A 15,685-nucleotide genomic window follows, 5' to 3' on the forward strand; every position below is an offset into this window, starting at 1 on the left:
CTCCTTCTTGACAGGCAGGAACCGCTATATCTGCTCCTCTCTCTTTTTTAAAGTCTTCCCATTTAGATGGGTGAATTTTATTATTCTGTTTTCAAGTTTAATGACCCCATTTCTTGGCATGGCAGTTCTAATAACATGCTGTGTGTTTTTATTTGGTATTGTATTTTTCCATCCTATAGTTTCCATTTGGTTCTTTCCCATAACTTCTGTTTCTTTTTTTAAATGACGTCTTTAATTTTTTCATATGTTTTAAGAGTTTCTGATCATGGCACTTTTATGGCAGTTACTTAAAAAAAAATCAACATCTGGTTCCTCTCGGAACAGGTATCAGCTGCTCATTCTTCTGCATTTGAGTTGTGATTACCCCCCTAAGCCACCCCCCCATCATGGTGGTTCTTGCCATGACAGGTGATTTTTAAAAATTATACCTCCAACAGTTTGTATACAATGCTAAGAGGTTTCAAGTCCCACTGAAGACGTGTTTTAGCGGATGGCTGTTCTGTTTTGTCCTATGCATCTCAGGTCTGATTTGACAGCCGAGGCTCTGGTTCAGCTGTCGAGCACTGCTGCCCCATTTTAACCTTGCTTTCTCTGGAGCTGCTGGGCCTCTCGCCACTCCCTGGCCACCAGAGAGGCAGAAGGGTTCCCTCAGTAAGGCGACCTGGGTGCTCAGAGACTTGAGCCTCTCGACGCTTTCGACTGATTGGATGAGGCTCTTCAACAGCAAAGAGAGAGATGGGCTTTACTCAAAGTTCCAGTTTTAAATGTTAGTCCAAATCCCTAAACAACCTCTTAGACATACATAGGATGGTTCTTGACCAAATATCTGGGTACCATGTCCCAGTCATGCTGATATACAAGATTATCCAAAAACAGTTATTTCATTTGCCTGTTCCAAGGTATATATTATACTTGTCAGGAGGCCCAAGGACGGGGGAAGATAGGTCTATATCATTTCATCCTCTGTATACCCATCCATCTGCCTATCTATCCAGCTATCCATTTGTCTATCTATCTATCTATCTATCTATCCATCTATCTATCTAGTTATTTTTGAGTACATGTATGTTTTGAGACAAGCTCTCTCTGCATAGCCCTGGCTGTCCTGAAACTTGCTCTGTAGACCACACTGGCCTTGAACTCAGAGACCCACCTACCTCTGCCTCCCAAGTGCTGGGATTAATGCTGTGAGCCACCACATTCAGCTCTGTCTACTTATTCCCATTTGTTTGACTTGAGTTTTCATCTTTTGCAACGTTCTGCTGAGCTTGGGAGGGCCCAAAGGCTTGGCTGTCCCTGAGGTGGTTATTCTCACTTGGCAACTTGGCATGCGTCATATTCTCTCTCTCTCTCTCTCTCTCTCTCTCTCTCTCTCTCTCTCTCTCTCTCTCTTTCTCGGAAGCCGATTTTGAATGACTATGGCTATTAAGGTTTATTGAGATAGTCATATATCCTTTTCATCCCAAGCCATACATCTCTGTCTATGAGGACTTACCGAATACACTGTAAGGACTTCAAACTATCTTCGGCTTTGAGCCTAGGGCTATTGGATTCCTGGAGACTCCAAAGCCAATATAAGTTGTTCAGTGCAGGAGAAATGAGAAAGTATCCCCAGGCTAGTTAAATCCTTATAAACTGATTTGCTTCTTAATGGTGAAAAGCTAGTTAGAGCTGGAGTCCTTCAGACTCTTTGACAATTGAACCTTTATACTTCAGCTTAAGTCGCTGAAGAGAAGGAGGAGGAGGAAAAACAGATGTCTCCAGAAAAGGGCATGAGGGAGAGCGAAACACACCGCTCTAACCTCAACTTTATTTGCATTTTATATATGTTATATATTTCATTTTATAAAAACAGTCAAAACCCAAACCACAAGATTTCACAGATAAGAGAAAAAAGCTGGACTGGACTTAATTCAATATTCCAGAGAATGCTCTTAAGGGCGCTCGGCAGGCTGCGTTCTCGCCAGACCACGCTGCTGACAATTCTGGAAAAAAAAAAGTGACTCTGATTCACACCGGGACACCACATCTCATAACACACGGTGTGTGCAAGAAGCTGTAATTATGAAATGTTTGCGTTAAGTAACATGGCTGCCTAAACACAGATGGTCCTCATTGATACTAATTGGACCTGACGTGGCCTTGGCCTGCCTTGGAACAGTTGCCGGAACACGAAGCCCACTTGGGTGTGTGCTCTCTGAGGGCCTCTGTTTCATATCGCCTTCATTACTGGTGGGACGGAGCCGGGGTGGGGGTGTAGAGTTATACCTTAGCATTGGGCCCTCAGTCTGTCTCAGAACTTGCTGAAAAAGTCTTTTACCCTGCTTAGAAGGGTATGCTCCTCAGGGGCTGGCCATACACTTTTCTTCAGTTCTTTCTCATTTGATTTAAGAAGAATGGCTTCCCTACAATCCCTGCTCTGTCCCCCATTGTCCGAAGCGAAGAAAAGATTTCTATTCTTTTTACAAAACTCACGGGTATTTCTAAGATGTGCTATATCCCTAAAAACATCCACAAAAGAGCCCTTCTCTAGCTTTCTCCGAAGCTCTGGGTTTTACCCACTGACCTTCCTCCACTGGGAGCCTTCAGATGCGAACGAAAAGCCATTGCTGCAGAACCACTAATGGTGGCCACACTTTTGAGCATTCACTGTGCCTCCATACTGTCCTGAACAGGGACAAACGCTTGCAGATTTTCTGCCGTCTGGTATAGAGAAGCTTGTGGATAAAGTGAAAGAGTAGCCTTAGACATTGGATGAAAATCTCTGCCTCTGGCATCTTTCAGATAGATTTTTCAGAGGGGGTCATCAAGGGCTGTAAAAATACTGTGACCTGTTAGTGGGCCAATGAGAAGGCCAAAGCCTTCCCTTCAGAGCCTGCCTTGTAGAAAATGCATCTCAGAAATTCACCCCCAAATCTCCCTAGAGCTGTGCCTCTATCAGCCTCTGTATGTCTGTGTCTGCTTCTGTATGCTTATGTGTCTTTTTGTCTCAGGATTGGTTTATTCTGGTGAAAGAAGAAATCACCTAATTATTAATTAACTTCAAACCAGTGGACTATTGGAGTAAAAAGATGCTAGTCAAGTTGACACAAAGACTCAACTTTATGAAGCCAATAAATCACAGTTTTGGTGGCAGCATGGAGAGAGACGAAGGTTCCGATGAGAACCTTAGCCACACAGTCTAGGCCACAAGGAAGTGTGTGTTCCAGCCATCCTGGGTGTGGTACACACATGCACACTCATGCACACATACTCATGCACAAACACACACACACACATGCAGGCACATGCACATGAATTACATTAACCTTGAAAGCTCTGCAAGCTTTGAGCAAGAATGCTCCCCTTCATGGTAAGTGTGAGCACTCTCTACATTACTAAGGGCTCATGAGAAAAAAATATAGGGTTTTTAGAGAAATTTCCCCGGATTTCCTCTGCATTTGGGTTGTCTCACCAGCTTTCCCCTGGGTCTCAAGTTCACCCAAGTCTCCTCAGAAAAACTCAGTTGCCTGATGCTACAATCTCATGAACCGAATCTTCAAAAACAAATCTCTACGTCTGCCTGTCTCTGTCCGCAGTTCCCACGATCCTTCTACGAAGGAGCCTGAGTGACACACAAGGAGGCAAGGGGGAAGGAGGGGTTGTGCTAGACGGAAATATGAAGAATGGCATTGTGGTCACACTCCGATGTCTGCATAGGTTCGAGGGAGACAGCCTATTGGAAGGATCTAGATATGGTAAAAGTGCCATCAAAACAGCGAATTAGGGGTCAGCCTGTGCCCACAGCTCCATGTAGAGAACAGAGCAGTGGTTTGTAAACAAGAATCCATGCCCACGAGTTCTACTTTTATCTACTTTAACTAATTCTTCCCTCGTTTTGATCCTGCTGCAGGATGCCACAACAACGCAAAGGAGGCAGGGGTGTTTCTTGATCATTTTCCAAATGTCCTCAGAAACTAGTCAATAAAAATCACAGTCAGCCCATTTTGTAGACAGAACTGTGGTAGTCTTCACTCGGGAGATAAGCATCAACAAGACAGGTTCCTCGCTTTTAAAATGACTTCCTCCCAGAAAAGCGTTGAGGAGAAGGCGAGATTAGCAACTCTGGTAAAATTTGACAATCAGCTGTTGGTAGTTTATGCAACCCCTCGTGAACTTTTCTGTTTTCATTTTCACTTAATTCTTCCATTTTTATTTTATTTGTCATCGTCACCAAACAGTTACTGAGTACCAGATATTTGTGATGGATGAACGGTCCAAGGTACACAGGAATGGACGAACTGACTGGTGGATATTAGCTGGATCAACAGGTAGGTGATTAGTGAATATGACAGCTAGTTGGGTGGACGGAGTGATGGACTGATGGATAGATGGATGGAGGAATGTATGAAGAGTTGAACAGACGATTGAAGAATATCTAATGGAATGACGAGGCAGCTCTGTGATGGATACTTTATTTTGTTTTGGTCACCAAGACAATGTGTCTTTCTGTAGCCTGTGCTGATCTTGAATTCAAGATCCTCCTGGCTTAACTCCTGGTGCTGGGATTACAGGCATGAGTCATCACATCCATGAGTATGTTCGTGCATGCGTGTGTGTGTTCCTGTATGTGCTAGTGCACATACATGTTTACGTGGATATGAGCAATTATGGAGAGTCCAGAGAATAACCTTCGGTACCATTTTTCAGGAGCCATCCACCTTTTTTTTTGCGTGTGTGTGAGATAAAATCTGTCGATGGCCTGGAGTTAGCATGGAAGAAGGAAAAGAAACCAGAGACCAGGGCTTCATCGTAACCATTCAGAGATATTGAAATAAAGTGATTTTCTCCATTCGGTGCTTTATGTTGCTACCTCTGCATGCTTACAAGATAGAAAGAGATTATGCAATTCAGCTAAGTGGAGAGATGGTGGTGATGGTGGTGGTGGTGATGGCAGTATCCAGCCAATATTTTAAACTAACCGAAAAAAATTGCCTGGCATAGTTAGCAAGACCTCTTGACTTGTGAGTGGTTAAATTTAACTCTTACTGGGTTAGTATTTCATTGACTTTTGGTGAGGCAAGATTTAATATTTTTGAGTAAAACAGATCAATCTGCTTTTGCATGAAAACTGAGGATTTGTTAGCCATGAGATGACTCTTAGTAACCTGAGTTTCAATATTTTTATGTAAAGGAATTAAAAACATTTCAATCAAATTTCCTTCCGAGGAGATATAGACTTTCAAGTGATGGGGAGGTAGATCAGCAAAATACGCCAAGGGGCTTGCTGAGCTGAAGCTATTTTAGGAGAAAATAGATATTTTTCAGGGTTCATAGTGAAAGTAAAACACAGAATGTACTTAAATCTCAGTCCACATGTCAAGAAACCCGATCCCTAAGCCACCACCTTGCCTAGAATTTCAACATCATTTGGACCTCAGATGTAAGCCTAGTGGTTATGCCCAGTTAGGACTGTTTTTAACCTCACCTTTTCTGAATTATGTTAGAGATCACAACCAAGTCAAATCCATCTTGTGAGACTCTTGTGTTCAGCATCCTCCCTCACGGCACTCTCGGCCCAGCTCTCCTGGGATTTCCCACCCTCCATGGTCCCCGCCATTGTGACTGCCAACATACAGCCAAAAGGAAGATATATCACTCCAGAGATGAGACCCTAAGAGATGGTGGCTTTCCCCCTTGAAACCTTGTTTTCTGTCCCAGAGTACTCACCCTGGGCAAAGCAAGATGTAATCGTGCCCATGAGAGGCCCTCTTGGCAGGGATGGTGAGGATATCACAGGGAAGTTGTCAGAGTAACTGTGGCAGAAGCCGCTTGGCTCCTGTTGAGTCATTGGAGCGCCTTTAGTCACACTGACAGCTTCAACACACTTGCAAAGGAGGCCTGAGCCGGAATCACCCAGCTTGAGACCAGGAGATGGTGCCTGTTCTCCCTGAAGCTTCAAAGTGAGTTTTAAATGTACCCGTGGGCACCTAATGACAGCTTTGTCTCTGTCAGAGATTCTTTGACCATCTTTAGTTGAATATGTGACACCTGTCAGAAACTCAGGGTCTCAGAAACTTTTGTATTTATAGAATCTTCCAGGTTTGAATCAATGGGTTTTGTTTTTCTAACTTTTTACTGGGATATGTTCCCATTAATATATTTTTTTTCTGTTTTGTAAGCTATTTTCAAGGCTGTGACCTCACCCCCTCCCCAAGCTTATGATTTGGCAATCATCCAAGCTTTCAGTAATAATGTTTTCTTTACCTGGTGTGTATTTGACAGTTTTTCATTATAATTTCTGGTTTGACAAATTATTTTCACGGGTTTTCTTAGTTTCTAAATGTGTTAAATACACATGAATACATGTTTTTGCTTTTTGCTGCATTTTAAGATACCATGGTTAGGGTGGTGTTCTATTTGTCTTTTAGTATTTGGGAAGTCTTTCTCCGGGGCTTAGTTTCTGCTCCGTAGTTATAAGTGCTTCAGGTGCGCACGAAACATGATTCCATTGGTAGCATGTGAGGTTCCACAGATGAGCGACACCTCAAGCTTGCCCCCGCGTATGGAGCAGATCTTCTGTTTCATTCTTATTTTTTGTTTCTCAATCCAACCATTTCCGAGAGGACTATTTAAATCTGTACTTTCTTGTCAGTTGGTTAACTTCCAGCCGGATCTCTAATGGTCTCCCATCATCAAGCAACCACACACATTAACCTATTGAAACTCGGTTATGTTAAAAGTCAACATTGCTGGAAAGGATGTTAGATGACACATTCATCAGACCCTGGGAAGGATGGGATTGGTATCGCAGAACAAAAGACCTTTCTCACAATCTGAGTGGTGTGAATTCACTCTCATTTCTAAGTCCTCTTGTCCACAGGTCAGTTCCTCTCTCCTCAGACCTAACTTCATGGAGGTAAAATGTGAGCTCACCCAAATGGGGCAATCATTAGATTGTTGGAATCGTGATCTGGGTGCTGAGAGACACAAGGCATCATAATTGTATTGTTACTAGTTCATTTCAAAACAACATGAAACCAGGAGTCTCATTCTCTAGGGGGATCTGGCTTCCTGACTGTATCATACTTCATAGGAACAAATTCATTCAACAAGAAGAATTCTGGCTCCTAAATATTTATTTACAGGATTGACTGAGCTCACAGATCTACTTTCTGTGGGGGAAGCCTCTATGCAGCAAATTTAACACTTGGGTAAATCAGAGCTGACCAAAAATATTGTTCTCTGGGTCATCTTGCTAGTCCCGTTATTATTGACTCCAGAAATATCCACTCACTCTTAGTGTTTCATTGATTGAAAGTCTTCACTTTCTCCTATTGCACTTCAGTGTGAGGAGCTGTTTAGGTTAAAGAGGCGGAAGCATCTGACTTCTTAAGGCTGTTGGGAGACTAAAGGTTTGATTGTGTCTCTTCTCTTCTCTGGACCACTAGTGCTGGTTTCTAAAGCTCATAGGCATGCCAGGTATCCTGGAAGTTGTTGGTTAAGGGTAGTGAGCCAGTATGCACTTCCGGGTGTCCTGGGATCCACTGAAAATTACTCTGAGAGTCAGCTTCAGGGTTCTCAAGCAAGGACAAGAGAAAACAGAGGAGGTGGCTCGGAATGAAGAAGTGGGGCTCTAATTATCTTCAAATAAGTTGTTAAACAAAATGAACGGTGATTATCCTCAAATAAGAGGCCTCTCCAGCCCTCTAATTTGTGGGGCCCATTACAAAATCTAGTTTCTTTAGGGTCCTTGAAAAGAGGCTCTGTTCACTTAGGGTGATATAACCCTTAGGGGATGGCACAAAGGAATTAGCTAAAGCCATTAGGAATCAAAGGACTGAGACAGAGGTGGGAAACAGCGCCATGGCTCTGGAATTAACCACAGGCGCCATCTTCCTGGAGCCCCAGGGTCCTAAGGCAGGCTGTTGGTTTGTAGCTGGCCTCCTTTGCTCGGGAACCCACTGAGAGGCTGCCTTGCTCAATTGGTACATCGGTGACACACCTGGCTTAGGACTGCCTTCGCTCATAGCTTCTGGAAACACACAGGCTGACTCAGGAGGGTGGGGATAACTTCAACTATTCTGTCAACAGGCATTTCTTCAGGAGAGTAAGCATCTCTACAAGATGTTGACTGAACTCCGTTGAGCCTGCCGATATTGCCTGCATGCACAGAGAAGTAACTATTCTTTCTGGACCTTGATTCCCTCCATTTACGAAACAAAGAGAATGACGGCGCCCATCTTGTAATGGGACGACTGGAGATTTACTGCATCCGAATCTCAGTACAACGCAGAGCCTGTGAAGCCGCTCCTAGGGATAGCCCTGGGGTCCAGACAAGCCCCGTAGTCCAGACACCAGTTCAACACGTCTCTGATTCTCTAAGGGCAATCATGTGAAGGAAAAAGGGTCCCCAACTTCTTGACATGAAGAAATTTCAAGAGACTTGGGAATCCTGTTGACGCCTTCAATTAAGGATGTACAGGCGCTTACCAATAGAGAAGCAGGCGAGATCTAAGGTTTACACTGGGCAATCTGAGGGTATAAGGGTCTGCTGGCCACAGAGAAAGAATTAGAATGAAGATTATTGGCTATCGGGTACACATTCTATTATTATTGTTGTTGTTGTTGTTATTATTATTATTATTTATTGTTATTATATTTTTCATTATTTAAAACAATTTTAAATTTAAATATAATTTGATCATATTCTTCCCCTCCACTAAGTCTCTCTGTATCTTCCCTCACTCCCTACCCACCCAACTTTAAGTTCTGTCTCAAAAAAAAAAGAAACAAAAATCCAATATAACAACAAAACTCCCCAAAATCAATAAAGGAAAATAAAATTATATCCCCCCAAACCAAACCAAACCAAACCAAACCAAACCAAACCTAATCAAACCAAACCAAACCTAACCAAACCAAACCAAACCAAAGGCAACACCCTCACCAAACTGTAACCAAATAAAAGCACATACACATATGCACACACCCCCAAAACAAAAAACCAATAAAAATAAAAAAAATAAAAACAATCCTGTGTAGCCTTACTATATGTTGGCCGACTTCTTCTAAACAGGAGGCCTGTGCTGGAGTGGTTGATATTCCCAGGGTCACTCTACTGGAGTGATTGACACACCCAGTGTCACTCCACGGAGAAAGCTGCGTTTTCCTCTCCCAGCAGGTGTCAGTGAGTATTCAGTTACTAACCTTTTCACCATTCATTCTTAAAAAAAGGAAAATAACAAAATAAAATATAAGATGAAACAAAAGTATCACAGAGAAGTTGGGCAAGACAAACCAAGAGAAAGAAAATAGCCCAGGAGACGACACATGAATAAGAGACCCACCATTTGCTTCCTCAGGAGTCCCATAAAAACACCAAACTGGAAACCATTATCCATGTGCAGAGGACCCCGGGCAGACCCATGCAGGCAATGTGCATGCTGCCTCAGCCTCTGTGAGCTCACATGAGCTTTGCTCATGTTGTTTTAGGGGGCCTGGTTTTCTTGGTGTCCTTCACCCCTTCTGGCTCTTACACTCTTCCTGCCTCTTCTTCTGATGGGTTCTCTGACCTCTGAGGGGAGGGATTTGATGGTGATGTCCAGTTTAAGGCTCAAGGTTCCAAGGTCCCTGTCAGTGTGTGTAAAGTCTGCCTGTGGGTCTCTATATTTCTTTCCATTTGCTATGAGAGGAAGCCTCTCTGATGATGGCAGATCAGTGGTTTCACTGATCTGTGAATATATTAGAAAGCCATTAGGAGTCATTTTATCACTACATTTCCCCTCACCCCCCACCATTTTTTAGAACAATATTATTTGGTTCTAACCGAGGTCCCTGGGCTATCTACTCTCAGCTTCTTGACCCCAATCAGTGGTGGGCATGGGTCCCGTCTGGTGGAGTGGGCCTTAAGTCAAGTCAGTCATTGGTTGTTAGTCCCACAAGCTTTGTGGCATTGCCCTAGCATGTCTTGCATGCAGTACACCAGTAGATAAAGGTTTTGTGTCTGGCTTGGTGTTTATGTGTCTCCTTTGAGGGTCTGCAGAGTTCCTTCCTGTACCAAAGACACTAGAATGTAGGGGTGAAGGTTCTATGTACGTACTGACTTAGCATCAATGAGTTGTGTAATGTTGTCTTCAGTAATGAGGCCTTGCTGCCTGTTTATGAAGAGTAGCCTATAGTCTTGGCAACAGCACGGGTTGTTTGGGGATTCCCACGGGGCCCCTTTGACTAACAACTCAATTCGACCTAACTCAATCCTGATACTGGAAGCTGGCCAGCTGGTACAAATTCTAACCCCTGTTCTTCACTTCACAAGGTCTACCACCTTGGTCTCTCCCCATTGCAGGGTAGAGGATATTTATCTTCTGGTTTGATAAGAATTGATCAAGGTAATGGTTTCAAAAATGACTCAGAGACAGAATTAACCAATAAACAAGGGATTCTTAGCATAAAAGAAGCTAAATGCAAACCAAGACTGGGTATAAATTGAGATGACCTCATCTTTTTAGTGAGGACATATTCTCCTATTATTTGAGCTCAGATGCTCCGATGCACAGTAATAAATACATTTCTAGTTGCTGGCTCTCCTAGTAGCTTGAGCCTCTCTGCTTCTTCTGGGGTTATAGTTTCTCTGTCTTGAGGCAAGGGAGTGATCTCTAAGATGACTTCATTCTGAGTGACTGTGATCTAGTGGTTTGACTGGTCTGTAGGTGGGTGGGGACACATAAGCACGGTGCGTGAGTTATAAAATTCAACACGGGACTCTCTATCCATAGCACTGAACTACTTCAGGGAGAAAATTGTGTTTGCCTGCAATGCAGATCTCGCTGCTGATAATGGCTGAATTTTAATGGAGCCTTCTAGACCTGAATTCTTTAAGGAATGTTGAGGGGGAGGTACACATGATAAAACTGAGCAGGCATGTGAGGATCTGTTAGAATTTTGTAAAATGCAAATCAGACTGGCTGTGTCTAAGTTCCTAAATCAAGTTACAACAGCCTTGACACTCCCCAACCACAGCTATGACATGCCATCAGGTGGTAACTGCAACCACCTCACAAGTTCCGTAGATTTCATTTCAACTTCACCATCTGCATCACTGTCCAGCACCTTAAATGCTCCTGGTCCAGTGCTTAAGGAAGCTCAACATTCAGGTAGGCTGTGAATGGTCTCTGAGATTCATGGAGGATTTGTTGAGAAGAAGCAAAAGCAGGTATTGGTCATAGGCTGGGGAAGTAAACCCAGTTGTGGCTTTCTGGTGAAAAGCATGAAGAGCCAGCTCTGGAGACCCAGGCAGAGTTCCCTAGGGTCTAGTGAGAGCCCTTCACACACTCACTCCTCTTTAACCCATTCTCCCAGGGCACCCAGAGCAGGGTTCCCAACTCACTCACTCACCAGTCAAAAGCCTTCCAGGGATCCTGCTGCCTTTAGAATCAAGCCAGATCCTTAGGTTAACCCATAATACATTGCAGGATCTTCCTGACCCTCACTTCCACTCCAACTCCCTAGCTGCTTCTCTGGACAACCCAGACTTTCAGTGTCCCAGCCTCTCATAGCCGTGGGACCACTTTATTATGGCCTACTTTCTCTGTAAGAGAGCCAGGTCATTTCTTTACTTACTGCTCAGTTCCCTGAGCCCTGCAAAGTTCCCAGTTCTAGGGGAACATTGAGTAAAAAAAAAAAAAAATGTCAGCCCCTGGTGGGCTATTTAACCTCTCCGTGGGTCTTAGATTCTTTTGCAAACCTAGAACTGCTGTGAGAAGACAGTGTGATACCACCAGCTCACGCTGAGCGTGTGGCATGTGCCCAACACAAAAGGGCAAGGGCTTCCCCTTCTCCGTGTCCTTCTCTTCTCAGAAAAGCTCCTACTCACACCAGCGACAAGATAAAGCCAAGCTGGTGACTATGGAAGCTATGCCCTGAGAGGTTTAAGGAAGGTTATCTGGAATCCATTGGGAAGAAAACATCACTAGTACGTCTTTGTTCGTATGGAATGCCACTTACCCTGTTTCATAAACATTTTAAATTTCCATTATAGAAAAATAAGCGTAAACATCCACTCACCATCTTAACTATTTGAAATGCACAGTTCAATGGTACTAAGTTTTTCATATTTATATTGATGTAAACAGGCTCCACTGTTATCAGTCCAGAATGACTTTCCCTCAGCTATACCACGGTGCTTATCGAACAGCTACTTTGTGTTTTCTGCTTGTGACAGCCACACCGCTCTTCCCTCTGTCTCTAGACATTTGACTGAGTGCAGGTGCATTGTATAAATGGAGTCACAAAGTATTGGTCCTTCTGCATCTGGCTAATTGTGCTTCTTTCACAGAAGGTGTGACGCGGGCCTTTCCCTTTAAGAAAGAGTAAACAATGTTTCATGCCATGTGTTTGCATTGTGAGGTCTTTATTCACCAGAGATGGATGCTGACTGCCTCTCACTTGACTGCCCTGACTCTACTGTGAGCACAGATATGCAAATACTTCGGTGAGTGTGGCTTTCGGGTCTCATGGAGTTACCAGGTTACCTGTGACTCTGTTCATCTTTCTGAGGGAAAGACATGGTGTTTTCTGCGGCAGCTGCGTCCCACGTCACTCCAGCCAGCAGTGCTTACAGGTTTCAATTTAATTGACAATTTTTTCAACACTCACCATTTTCTATTTGGGGATTAAAATATAATAATCTTCCTAGCTTTTGTGACAGCCTCTACCTCCCAATCCTCTCACCCTCCCTAAAGTAACAGCCCAGACAGGAAGCCACCGAAGAGAACTCTTATAAAGTGTGACAGAGACACTGAAGTGTGGCTCTCCACAACTGATGGCTTTGTCTGGGGTGTGGGAGGGGAAGGACCCAGTTCTATTTCAGGGGCAGGAGGCCCCTGAGAGTTTGGCCATGCTCCAATGAGTACAGAGATAACACAAAGTGGACCTTTTGATTTTTTACTTCTTTTTTGCACATGGAGGGCCTCACAAGCGGGGAGGGCGAACATGGAAAGACTGGGAAGGGATTGTAATGGGGTACATGATGCAAAACTCAGGGAGAATCAATAAAGGTGCTATGTGAAGAAAAAAGAGAGGCATTCCAGAATTTTACTTTATTTTTGACTTTTAAACTTATTTCATTTTCTGTGTATGGGTGTTTATGTCCATGTATGTATCACATGCATGCCTGGTGCCCACAGAGGCCAGAAGAACGCATTGGACCACCTAGAAACTGGTGTAGCACTGAGCTACTCTGTGTGTGCTGGGACTAGAACCTAGGTCTTTCAGAAGAGCTGAAAGGACCCTTAACCACTGAGCCATCTCTTCAGCCTGAACATTCCCAGACCAGTCTTCCAAATGACTGTCTGAATGTACCGGAAGTATTCATTTAGGGTGTAAACTACTATAGTTGTGGAGATTAAAAAAAATCATAAAACAAAAAACCTCCATTCAGGCACCTGGTATTCTATTTGGGAGAGAGAGAGACAAGAAACAAATGTAAAGAAACAACAAGCAATGTGACTGTCCTGGGAAGATCAGAGAAGCCCAGGGAAGGAAGATGGAAGGGGTTCAGGGAGGTACAGGAGACCTGTCCTATGAAAGAGCGAACCTCACAGTTGGACTTGAGATTTGGCAAATTTCAGCAACTAGTCTGAGGATTGGCATCCGTATGCTTTTGAGAGAACTCAGTACACTCTGTGCATGTGATCTGTGTAGAATTTTTCAATTAAAACATTGGAAAAAATCACAGTGTGCTAAAATTTTTCTGAGTTCCTCAGCTTGAAAGGGCACCACGCTGTTGATCTTTCGTAATTCGGGAGGGCTGAGCTGTGTTGGTTCAAGAACACAAAAAGCTTCAAATCACAGCAGTTCGGAAGCCCCAGGGAACACAGCGCACCGCTTCCCGGGAGGCAATGCGTGTAGCTATTTCATCTACACTGTTGGGTTGGCTGTGGGGACGTTAGACTTTGTGCGGCTACGGAGTCCTGGAACACAGGAAATATTTCTTGCGGCCGCTCGGGAGACTGAGAACGAGAAAGGGGTTTTTCTTCTCCCCATGCCCAGCATTCTTTGCCCGGCATCAGCAGGCAGACCCAGGGGATGCACGGTTTCCTGAGGAGATGAATCACCGTAAGCGCGGCGGGGTCACGAGTGGGGCCAGGGCAGTCACTCAGAAGTTGTAATAAAGTTTGGAATCTGAAATAAAGTCCTTCCCGTGCTCAGGAAATCAAATGGCTGCCCACAAAGGTGTCTGTAGACAAGCTCTCTGCGGGTCACCAGCCTCCGCGTGCAGTGACCAAGTGACTCATTCTCCAAAAAGCCCCTCGGCTGCTGCAAATGATTTACCAGTGAGTCCCTGACAGTCACATAATGCTGAAAGACTGACCTGACAACAGAGACTGACTTCAGATAAGATCTGGCGGCTGGGGCTGGTGCAGGGGTGGGGCCAGGAATATTCGGGAGCGTTTCCTCATCAGAGAGTCGACTAGAAAGTCAGATCTGGTACCCACTCTCATTCACTCATGCATGCACGCATGCATTCATTCAACCATGAAGGGCTACTAGTATTGCCTTACTGTAAGGTTCTGGACAGTTTTGCAGGAGACATGGCGTTGTCCCTAGGGGCTCACGGGGTGCAGACAGGTAGACTAACCTGTCCACAGGCTTCTGCAACAGTGCCTCAAGTTCTACACTAAGGAATCATCTGAGGCTAGGGACCCTGAAGAAGAGCTTGAGAGTGTGCGGGGGAGACAATGGGGATCCACGGAGGTGAGATCTGGGGTAACTTGGGAGGAGCTGTGTAGAAAGACAAGTGTGACGTGAGATACGGGCGCACTGGGGAGGAAGTGTTGAAGAGAGAAGAGAATACGATTCGTGCCACAGGAAGTTGTCAAGTTCCAAGCTTCGAGCCAGGGAGACATGAAAGCATGCCGAGATGGGAGGGGCCGTGCTGAGAAGGGTTTTAGGATGTCTGGTTGGAAGAGTGGGCAGGCAGGATAACGCCTGGTAGAGCAAGACTCACGCAAGCTGGCTCAGGGGCAGAGCAAGGCTGGAGTGTGATGAGAACAGGGAGGTGGGCTTGAAAGACTAAGTCCTCATCAGCTTCCTACTGCCCCGACAAACAGCAACCAAAGCAACTTGGGGCGGGGTCGGGGAGGATGTATTTGGCTCACACTTCTTCATGACAGTCCAGCATTGGAGGAAGTCAGGACAGGGACTCAAGAAGGGCCGGAACCTGGAGGCAGAAGCTAATGCAGAGAACACGAAGGAGTGATGCTTACTGGCTTGCTCAGCCTGCTTTCTTGAAGGAGTGCTGCTTACTGGCTTGCTCAGCCTGCTTTCTTAAAGAACTCAGGACCAGTAGGACCCAGGGGAAACACTGCCCATAGGCTTGGCCCTACTATGTTAATCATCAGTCAAGAAAACACCTCACAGATTCTCCTACAGGACAATCTGATGGCAACATTTTCTCAGTTGTGTGGTTGTGTGTCCTTCTTTCCAGATAATTCTAGCTGGTGTCAGGTTGGCAGATAATCAATTAGAACAATGTCAGCAGGTCTTTAGAACAATGTCAACAGGTCTTGCTCTGTAATAATGGAGATGTGACTGAGAAGGAGAGAGAAGTATAAGGGTGCCTCCAGAGTTGATGTTGCCACAGAGGCCTGGGAAGTGAGAGAGAGAGAGAGAGAGAGAGAGAGAGAGAGAGAGAGAGAGAGAG

General features: G+C 44.6%; 1 long non-coding RNA gene across 1 annotated transcript; it reads left to right on the forward strand.

Moving 5' to 3' along the window:
- The first annotated feature begins 3,071 nt into the window (after positions 1–3,071).
- On the forward strand, positions 3,072–8,176 carry LOC114624856. Its single transcript, XR_003711979.1, has 3 exons — positions 3,072–3,352; positions 4,221–4,310; positions 8,074–8,176. It is a non-coding gene; the product is annotated as an uncharacterized LOC114624856 (long non-coding RNA).
- The last annotated feature ends 7,509 nt before the right edge of the window (positions 8,177–15,685 follow it).

This window comes from Grammomys surdaster, unplaced genomic scaffold (assembly GCF_004785775.1).
Source record: "Grammomys surdaster isolate TR1022 unplaced genomic scaffold, NIH_TR_1.0 211, whole genome shotgun sequence".
In the NCBI taxonomy this organism is placed as follows: Eukaryota; Metazoa; Chordata; class Mammalia; order Rodentia; family Muridae; genus Grammomys; species Grammomys surdaster.